Here is a 10,145-nt window from a genome sequence, read left to right on the forward strand (position 1 = left end):
ACTGATACAGACATACACATGCATTCGAGAATGAAGAATTAGACTATGGTCTGAAGGACTTGCCACAAATAAGTGTGTTTACTATTATTACAAAATACATCTCTTCATTAGAGACAATAAAGTAGGAGTGGTCCAGGAAACAGAAAAAGCAACAAAGGACCTTTGAGCAACACGATTAGGAAGTTCCCAGACCTGAAGAAGAGCTCTGTGTAGGTCGAAGGCTCGTCTCTCTCACCAACAGACTTTGGTCCAGTACAAGATATTACCTCACCCACCTTGTCTCACCATTGGGAGAAAACATTTCCGGGAGACTCCATCTTATTGGAAAGTTTGTTGTCCCAACACAGTCTGTCCTGCTTGTTGTTATCCATTGTCTGACTCTGATCTGCTTTTTGGGGTGCTCATGCCTCCCTACTTATATTATATACTCACAGAGGGCATCGGTACAAAAATAGCAATAGATAAAAAAGCACTGCATTATTGTGCAGCAAGGATTGCATGCACCAAACATAAATCTAATAATATATTCCAGCAAACTGGTTTGTAAAAGATGTTTGGCCATAAACAAGCGAGGAAGACAGAACAATTGGTTTAATTACAGTATATGGGCAAACATTAAGGTAAGGCTCTCATGCAGAGCCAGTGTATGCACAATTTTGTTGGGGTTTTTTGGTTGGTTTGTTTGCTTTTTCAACACATGAAAAAGCATCCCTAGTTGAGAAGCCTATCAGGGTTATGTGCTTTAAACTGTCCATCAGTTTCTCCATTCAAGTGCATAACTTATGTGATCAGTCAAGTCTTTGTGCTGGAATAGATCCCATGGGGCCTCTGATGTAAATGTTACAGGGCTATATGCAGAGTCACATTATGGTATCAGGCCAAGTTCAGAGGTGTAAAGGGAGGAAGTATAAATTACAGGTTGGTAAATGTGTCTGAGTTTGTCGATCAGTGAAAGTTTAAACACCCATTTTGACTTCCTCCCAACTCACCTCTATTTTGGGGCTGATGTCTTTCTTGACTCAGTATTCTATTTTGATACATGTCAATAAAGGGGTAGATTGTACAGCCAGTGTAGAATATTGCTTTGAAAGAAGTGTTTGTTGTACAAGAGTGCTTTTAATATGATACAAGTCATTTCCTAAATGGAGGGATTTTTGCTACATATACGGAAAGAATGAAGACCCCAGAGGGACATATGATGTTTCTTTGTTCCTGCATCAAGGATTCAAAATCTGGAATAGTAATTTTCAAATGATTGACACAGGTTCTGTACTCTTAAAGGTCTACTGTTGACCCGTCAAACACAATAGAAAATATTCTGTTTAGTGACAATACTGCTTTCACCTACACTTCATGTATTTCTCTTGCCTCAGTTTTATTTCAGAGAATATTAACAAGAAAACAAGATTTGTATTTTTAAATGAACTTCTACTGCTGCTTAATCTGCACTGATGCCATATTCTGTTCATGGCCTTATACTGCATCCATCACTGTGTTATTTGAGCACCTTTCAAATATGCATTAAGCTGCATGACTAGCATCTTTGGCTTATGGTGCCTTCTCCATTCCTTTCCCCTCCCCAGGGGGAAAAATTGGGTTTGAACTGTTGTTATGAAGTGCTGTATACTTTTATTAGGCTGAAGAAATGCACCTTGCACTTGTACAAAAAACTGTAAGATTTGCAGTGGTTCTTAGGACTTGATTCTGCAAATTGCTGAAGTCTCTGGCCCTGATCCAGCAGAACACTCATCTTGGAGCCAATGGCACAGCTCCCATTCTTAAAGTTAAGCAGGTGCTTAAGTACTTTGCTGGATCAGGGACAGAGGGCTTGGTATCTAGCACCAAATTATTTATATTTCTTCACGTGTTGCGGTAAGGCTGTTACCATATTTGACTTACTAGACTTACTCACATTTAAACAAACTCCCAAAAGTTGCCTTGACATATTGAGCATACATTTCTCAGATTATGGGAATAGATAGTCTTCATCAAATTAAAGTTATTGCTTAATAAATCTGATAGTGTGGGGACATGATTATAATTAGCAACATATTAAACTCAAATGTATTAAATAACAGAGAAATAGTGTGATCAGAATCTCACTGTGTAAAAATTAAAAAAAAGATACCCATCTGAAGCAGTGACTAATCATGTCCCAAAAATAATTCTAAAAGAAGAAGAAAAGCCAATCCATGATATCAGAAATGTAAAAAAGAACAAGTAGCATATTTCCCTTCAATAAGGTCCTGATTCAGTAAGGTACTTAAGCCCATGCCTAACTTTAAGCACATGAGTTGTGCCAAACCAATGGGATGATTTATGTCCTTTAAGTTAGGCACGTGCTAAGATATCTTGCTGAATAGGGGCTCTGAAGCCAGAGACAACAGGTACATTATGCCAAAAATGAGTCAGAAGCTGAAATGATTCTGACTCTGAGTTGCAAACTACTGAAACTTCATTGTAGTTATCGTCAAGTTAACTTTTTTCGGGGGGTCAGAGGTAGCTGATCTGTGGGTAAGCCTATTTTGTTTGGTTAGATCATAACATTAAGGGGTTTATATGTGGGTCAGCTTATATGTGAATATATATGCTATTTTAACTCCACAGATAATAAGGTGAATGTCCTTCCAAAGGAACGGCAACTGAATGACTTAAGCTATTATATGTTAAAATATGGATATATTCAAGAATTTGTTACAGGGAATGGGAAGTGTGTTGGAGGGAAAAAATGCCAGTACGTTACTAGAGGAGTTGCAAGAGGAGGGATGGCAGCATTACCAGTTAAAGTATAGATTACTGTCAACTTCTCACAACTCATGGTTGTCCAGTGTTTTCATTTTTTGGACCAAAAAATTGATCAAGGTATAATAAAGCTAACACTTCTTTGCCTCCACGTGTTGATTAGGAAAGAATCTTAAATACTATATATACAAAACATTACCCAAAGTTAATATGAAAGACCAGTAAAACCCAGTTTTAAAGATATATTCTTTTTAAGGATTGGGTTGTAAATCAGGTATGTGTTGACTTGCATCACAATTGTGTTTGAATTGACTGAGTTTCCATAGCAGCCTGTCAGATACATATGTGACTAAAAACTGTAAATGTACTTAGAGTTGCAGTCTCCCAGCTAGATGTATTGAGGTCATTTTGAAAACATTTCATTAATTCAGATATGCACTCATACATAATTGTGGAGATTATGGAAGAGGGGGACACGCATCAGGGCCCCAAAGGTGCCCTGCGTGATCGCTACTTCCCACCACCCAACACAGATGCAATGAGGTTGAGTAGTGTCCGCAAAAGAGAAATTAAAACAACTAATTATTCCTCAAAGAAGGTTTTTTAATGATTTACGGCTATAAAGGCAACACAGACAGAATAGGAAACGGAAAATTAAGGACCAGCACTGAATAAGATCAATATAGATAACTGAAGACAGGGACAGCGACTTGCAAAGCTATTATCACTCATTAACTATTAACTTCACATGCACTGTGTCCGTTCCCAGTAAACATAAAAACATATGCAGTTATTATATATTGATTAACTTTTTACTACTACCATTCCTAAACAATTTTCTACTATTATTAAACTTTTTACTAATATTCTTAACCCTATAGTATTGATACAGACTTAAGATTAACCGTCTGGAGCACAATCAGACTTCTTTACTCCAAAACATTACCCTGCATTTTCCCGAGAATGTTACTCTTCAGTCGACCACTTTCCACACTGGCCAGGCACAGATAGTTGATGAGGTGCAAGTCCCTTCGGTTCAGGGTGTGTGTGAGAGCCCAATCAAAGAGAGATCTCTTTTAGGTCAATACACACACACACACACACCTGCGTCTTTGCACCTTTTTATACATTACTTGTTGGCCGTGTTTCAAAGCAGGTCAACCAATTAAGGTGGCCAAATATTTTAGTGTGGTAGTTTGCGATTGTTTTGATCTTATGAACTGTGCACCTGTGCCCAGCTCATCTTTTCTTTATGCGGCCTGTTGTCCTAATTGTGGTCAATTTGCTACACTCAAAAACATTCGAGTCAGCCTAAAAAAGTATCTGGTTGCAGTGCATAGTAACCACAAGTCTGTATCTAATTTCACAGCATTTCATTTTTGCTCAATCTTAGTCTATAAAGCTTCCTAGCTAGGTTTTGCTTATGCCTGTAGGATTTTATTGCGCTCACTCTTTGCAGCTCTCGGAAGTTTTAGGCCTAACACAATACTCAAGTATCAGAGGGGTAGCCGTGTTAGTCTGGATCTGTAAAAAGCAACAAAGAGTCCTGTGGCACCTTATAAACTAACAGATATTTTTCATTTTAAGCTTGACAATACTCTTGTTCAAATTATTCACAATAATTAGGAAACTGTATAATAGATGATTATGCATCCATTTACACAGAAAAACCATACAGATTTTTTAAAACTATATCTGTAAGAAACTTTAAACCAATAAGTACAACATGTAATAGTAGAACACAGTTAAGTAATGTATTGAAACACTTTCTACTCTGGAGGAGACTCTGAGACATTTATCACCTTGGCATTATATATTTTATAGAAGAAGTACCAGCTGGTGTAAATCCATTTCAATGGAGCTATGATGACTTACATTTACACCAACTGAGTATCCAGTCCAAAAAGGGTAAATGAACAAGATCCTGAAAACTTATAAGTAAATTAAAAATGAGGCCAGATTCTCAGTCCAGCTGCTGCTGCTTTGAGCTGCTCCAGAAGTGCAAAACAGCCCTCAATTCAGCTTGAAGTGTCACTTGAGGTTCTTCCTGTAAATGGCAACAGAGGGTCCTGTGGCACCTTTAAGACTAACAGAAGTATTGGGAGCATAAGCTTTCGTGGGTAAGAACCTCACTTCTTCAGATGCAAGTAATGGAAATTTCCAGAGGCAGGTATAAATCAGTATGGAGATAACGAGGTTAGTTCAATCAGGGAGGGTGAGGTGCTCTGCTAGCAGCTGAGGTGTGAACACCAAGGGAGGAGAAACTGCTTCTGTAGTTGGATAGCCATTCACAGTCTTTGTTTAATCCTGATCTGATGGTGTCAAATTTGCAAATGAACTGGAGCTCAGCAGTTTCCCTTTGGAGTCTGGTCCTGAAGTTTTTTTTGCTGTAAGATGGCTACCTTTACATCTGCTATTGTGTGGCCAGGGAGGTTGAAGTGTTCTCCTACAGGTTTTTGTATATTGCCATTCCTGATATCTGACTTGTGTCCATTTATCCTCTTGCGTAGGGACTGTCCAGTTCATATTCTCACCAGCAACCACACACCGCACCATAACAACTCTAACTCAGGAACCAACCCATGCAACAAACCTCGATGCCAACTCTGCCCACATATCTACACCAGCAACACCATCACAGGACCTAACCAGATCAGCTACAACATCACCAGCTCATTCACCTGCATGTCCACCAATGTTATATATGCCATCATGTGCCAGCAATGCCCCTCTGCTATGTACATTGGCCAAACTGGACAGTCACTATCCAACTACAGAAGCAGTTTCTCCTCCCTTGGTGTTCAGACCTCAACTGCTAGCAGAGCACCTCACCCTCCCTGATTGAACTAACCTTGTTATCTCCATACTGATTTATACCTGCCTCTGGAAATTTCCATTACTTGCATCTGAAGAAGTGAGGTTCTTACCCACAAAAGCTTATGCTCCCAATACTTCTGTTAGTCTTAAAGATGCCACAGGACCCTCTGTTGCTTTTTACAGATTCAGACTAACATGGCTATCCCTCTGATTCCTGCAAATGGAAATCCTCAGGTGCCTTCAAGCCATTGTAGTTACTCTTATGCCATCTCTTGGCACTAGGGGCATGGCTGGGGTATCCCTATATCCCAGCACTTCCAGAACAGCTCCTTGGAGCCACAGGCAGCTGGTGTAATATAGAGCACCCAGCAGGGGTGCTGGAACTAGGTGTACTGCGGGTGCGACCACACCCCCTGGCTTGAAGTAGTTTTTATCATATACACGGTTTACAGTTTTGTTCAATGGCTTTCAGCATTCCCCACTATAAAAATTGTTCCAACGCCACTGGCACCCAGTGTAATGTTCAGCGGATATGAAATCATCCTCTAGTCTACATTACTCCAGAGCACTGGACAAGCCCTGGCAGCCCCAGGATAAAAGTAGATATAAATGATGCTTAATTTTACTTTTGTACTACAGTCCTGAACTGCACTAAGCACAAGTTGGATGCATCCCAGGATGTTAGCCATGGTATTGTTTGAATTACCCATACCCCCAGTTCAGAATATGAATATTATAACAACAGAATAACTGATGCAGTTCTTGAGAGCACTGATGTTTGCAAATACTATTTTTTAGAGGTTTTGCTTTAGCAATGAATTATAGATGCCATGAAATAACACACAAAGAGCAGAGCAAGTTCAATAGATAACTGCCTCAACAAATATTTTAGTGGGGTTGTTTAGGTACAGATGCTTATTTGTTTAACAATCAATAAAGTCACTAGTAACAGCAGACCTAAATATCTAGCATGTTCAAGTGAACTTTTGGGATAAAAAGATTAGGAATACAGAACTGTCAACACCCCTTTACAATCATATTTTCACCTGCTCATACAGTATACATTTATATCTTCTTGGAAAAATACTTTGCTAGGCTTCAAGAAACTCTCAAACTAATTCTGGTATCTTGGCATCAGTTATAATTTGTTATATAAAATCTAATTGTCCCCTTTTAAAATATACTCCGCTAAATTGCACATACACAAATAGATTGTATTTCCTATCTATTTGTCCAGTAATGATGTATCTGTAGCAGTGTTGCATGTTGGAGTTTAGTTTTTAATGATACTTTTAGTGAGATTTTTTTACAAGTAGCATTTAATCCATATACTGGTTAATCCCAAGAATCAAGGATTTTGATTTAGCAGCACATTCAGTTTTGTCAAGCAGATGTGAAGTCAGCCTCAACCCATCACAGAGGCAGAACTCTTTATCTGGGTAACAATTGCTTGTAACAGTATGTAAATATATAATGGGCCAGTTTCTGATCTCAGTTATATCAGAGTAAGATCAGACAGTACCTCAGTGTATCTATCTTTAATACATTTTCTTGTGATTAAATTCTTCACTTAGAAAAGTGTAAGTAGCCTTTTTATCTCTATTATTCAGTATCTGAGGTACCACAGTGCGGTAAATGTTGGCAAATGGTTAACATGATAGTTGAACATGACACTGTAGAAAGACTATAGGTGAAATCCTGACACCATTAAAATCAATGGGAAAACTCTCACCTGAGTACCTTACAATATCACACCTTGTTTACAATACCAAATATAACCATATCCAGTAACCTGGTGCCACCTAATGTGTTACAAACTTGATTCCAATGTGTAGCATTGTTTTAATCTTAATTCCTTTTTCTAGCCAGGCTATAGCCTTGGCCAGACCTATAAATCCAATCCAGAGAGAAGCCAAGCCACTCCTAGGATGCTCTGATTAGAGGGCAGTCAGAAACTCTAGAAGGTGTTCAGCGTCTAGCAATTTCAGGCAATTAAGTAGATATAGCTACAACACTCAATTACGGATCATATGGGAGAGCAGAGGCAGAAAGCACAGCACTATGTTTTCCAGTATAGACAGTGTTGGAAAATGAAGGGAGGAAAGGCTGTTTTATCTTTTCTGTACAGCATCCAAGATGTCAGAAAAGAGCGTGTGGCCTTGGAAAGACCCTGCTAGTACTGCTGCAATAGAGCCGTGGAGGAGAGGGCCACTAGAGCTAGTGTGGAGGCACAGGGCTTCCCTCTGGATGAACCTGGCCTCCACAACTTTATTGCCACCTCCATCCTGCACGATCCAACAGGTTTGGGGACCACTGTTTCATAAGGGGAAGGGAAGGCTTTTCACATAGCAAGAGAAAACCTGCCCCAAGGTAATTAAGGTTATTCGTTTAAAGTTAATGAGTTTGCTAGAAGCTGATCAGTGTCTCCATACTGAGCAGTCTGTGCAACTAAAACTCCAGATGTATGACAGTTTGGACTTTTTAGAAGAAATATTCACAAACAGCCCACCTTACTTGGATCAATAAAGCTAGGGTGGTATTTGATAAAAGCCCTGGGACCATGTTTAAATAATTTCCTTACTTTGAGACTGACTTACATTGGGGAATGAATATACAGTTCATTTGACCAAAAAAAAAGTTTATTTTAAAACTGAAGTCATTTACTAGATCTGATTTATTTAAATAATATTATTAATCATCTTACAAGAACCTAAGAGTAAATTAGGAAAAGGATTCAGGCCCTGGTATTCCAAAGACTTAATAGCATGCTTAACTTAACCTATCTGAGTAATCACTTACACACTAATGTGCTGGCAGTAGCACACTTTGCTAAATTCTATATCAGTTGTAGTTTATACAGCCTAAAGATTCTAAGGGATACAGTAGATAATTGAATATTGCCTTGCCAAGCAAATTGAAACAAATTGTTCCAGATATTGACATGCTCAGGCAAACAGGCCCAGTATTTTCATTGCTACACTTGACTGTTCTTATTTCCTTCTGTTCAAATCTTTCTACTTGGTCTGATCTGAAGCGTTTGGTTGTTTTTTTTAAACACTCTCTGTGCCCTTGCTTCTCAATTCCATCTATCAACTTCAAGCTTCTCCAGAGTCCATAGAGCTATAATGAATCTTTCAAATGTCTTCCTCTCCAAATTTGCATCTTCAAAATGCTATACAAGCATTATGTATTTGGATTTATTGCACCTATCAGTTATTTCTAGGCACTTGTGATTTATTTTTAATTATATTAAATACATTTGAGGCTCTTCCCCAGCCATAAACACAAAACAGCCACTTCACAAACCCAGTTAACCTCCACAGAGTATAAACACACCTGCCACATGTCAAAAATATCTGGGAAGATCTTCTCAGCCATAAAATACACTCCTTTCCCAATATCACCTCATAATAATGCCCATTGAAATCACTTCCCAGGAAGAGCCTGGGAGAACAGATAACTCTTGTAGTGTGCATCAAATCCAGGTTCTGGAGAACTGAGAGGTAAAGTGAGTTTCAAAGTCAAGGTTTTCTCAAATAGCCAGGACTCCCATCAATGGGAGTTAGGTGCCTAAATATCTTTGAGGATCTGGACCATACATCATTTGGAGCCAAGGGGTCAAAACAAGCACCTTAAACTTTACCCACAAGTCAACTGGCAGCTAGATTAAGGAATCCTAATACCACCCTGGTGGAAAGGGTTGCATATTCTTATCCCCATTTTACAGATAAGCAGACTGAGGCAGAAAGTTAAGTAATTTGTCCAAGGTCAGAGATGGAATCAGTATCAAAGCTGATATTAGAAATCAGAATTTTTTTTCAATCCCACTCCTCAGACTGCACCTCTTTCTTGAGATCCACATTTCTCTTAAATTAAAACAGGCTCACAAATATTTTTCTTTAATAGTTAGTTTGTTCTTCAGATAAGTTTCCCCAAATATTCTTGAAAATCAGTTTAATCAAAAACGGTTAATATTTCTTCATAAAATCATATGTATTATTAATTTACTCACTAGCTTTGCATTTTTATGAAGACATCAGCCTTCAGCATTATGTATTATGCTTCTGGTATTTTTTAGTATGATCATTAATTCCTATTCTTTAATATCTAAATTGGGGCAATGGGAGTCGTCTATATTTTTCTTTCTGCTGTCTCTCCTTTCTCCTTCCTGGAACTCTGCCTATAGACTTAGAGTGGAATGCATATAGCTCACTTCTCTTTAGTGCTTTGAGAACTTACATCAGTTCCTCCCATTACAGTCTTTGAACTAACTGATCTCTTTGACATCTCTCTCTTAGCAGCTGTTGCTGCTCTATCACTTTACCATCAGCTGGGAAAACAGACAAAAATCTTTCTCAAGGACCAGTGCAGCTGCCGTTCTATTCCTGAAATAGTGGATTTTTTAAATATCTCACTGGAAACTTAGTGTTTGAATTCAATGAGGCATCAGATCTCACTTGTCCTTTTATCCTGACGGAGCTTCAGAATTAAAAATAATCAATTTTTGCAAAAGATCTGCTTAAGAATAACTTATGCCCTGGCACTGATGGCTCAACTGGTGATTTAATTAATTGTCACATGACAGA

This window comes from Trachemys scripta, chromosome 2 (genome assembly GCF_013100865.1).
Source record: "Trachemys scripta elegans isolate TJP31775 chromosome 2, CAS_Tse_1.0, whole genome shotgun sequence".
NCBI lineage: Eukaryota > Metazoa > Chordata > Testudines > Emydidae > Trachemys > Trachemys scripta.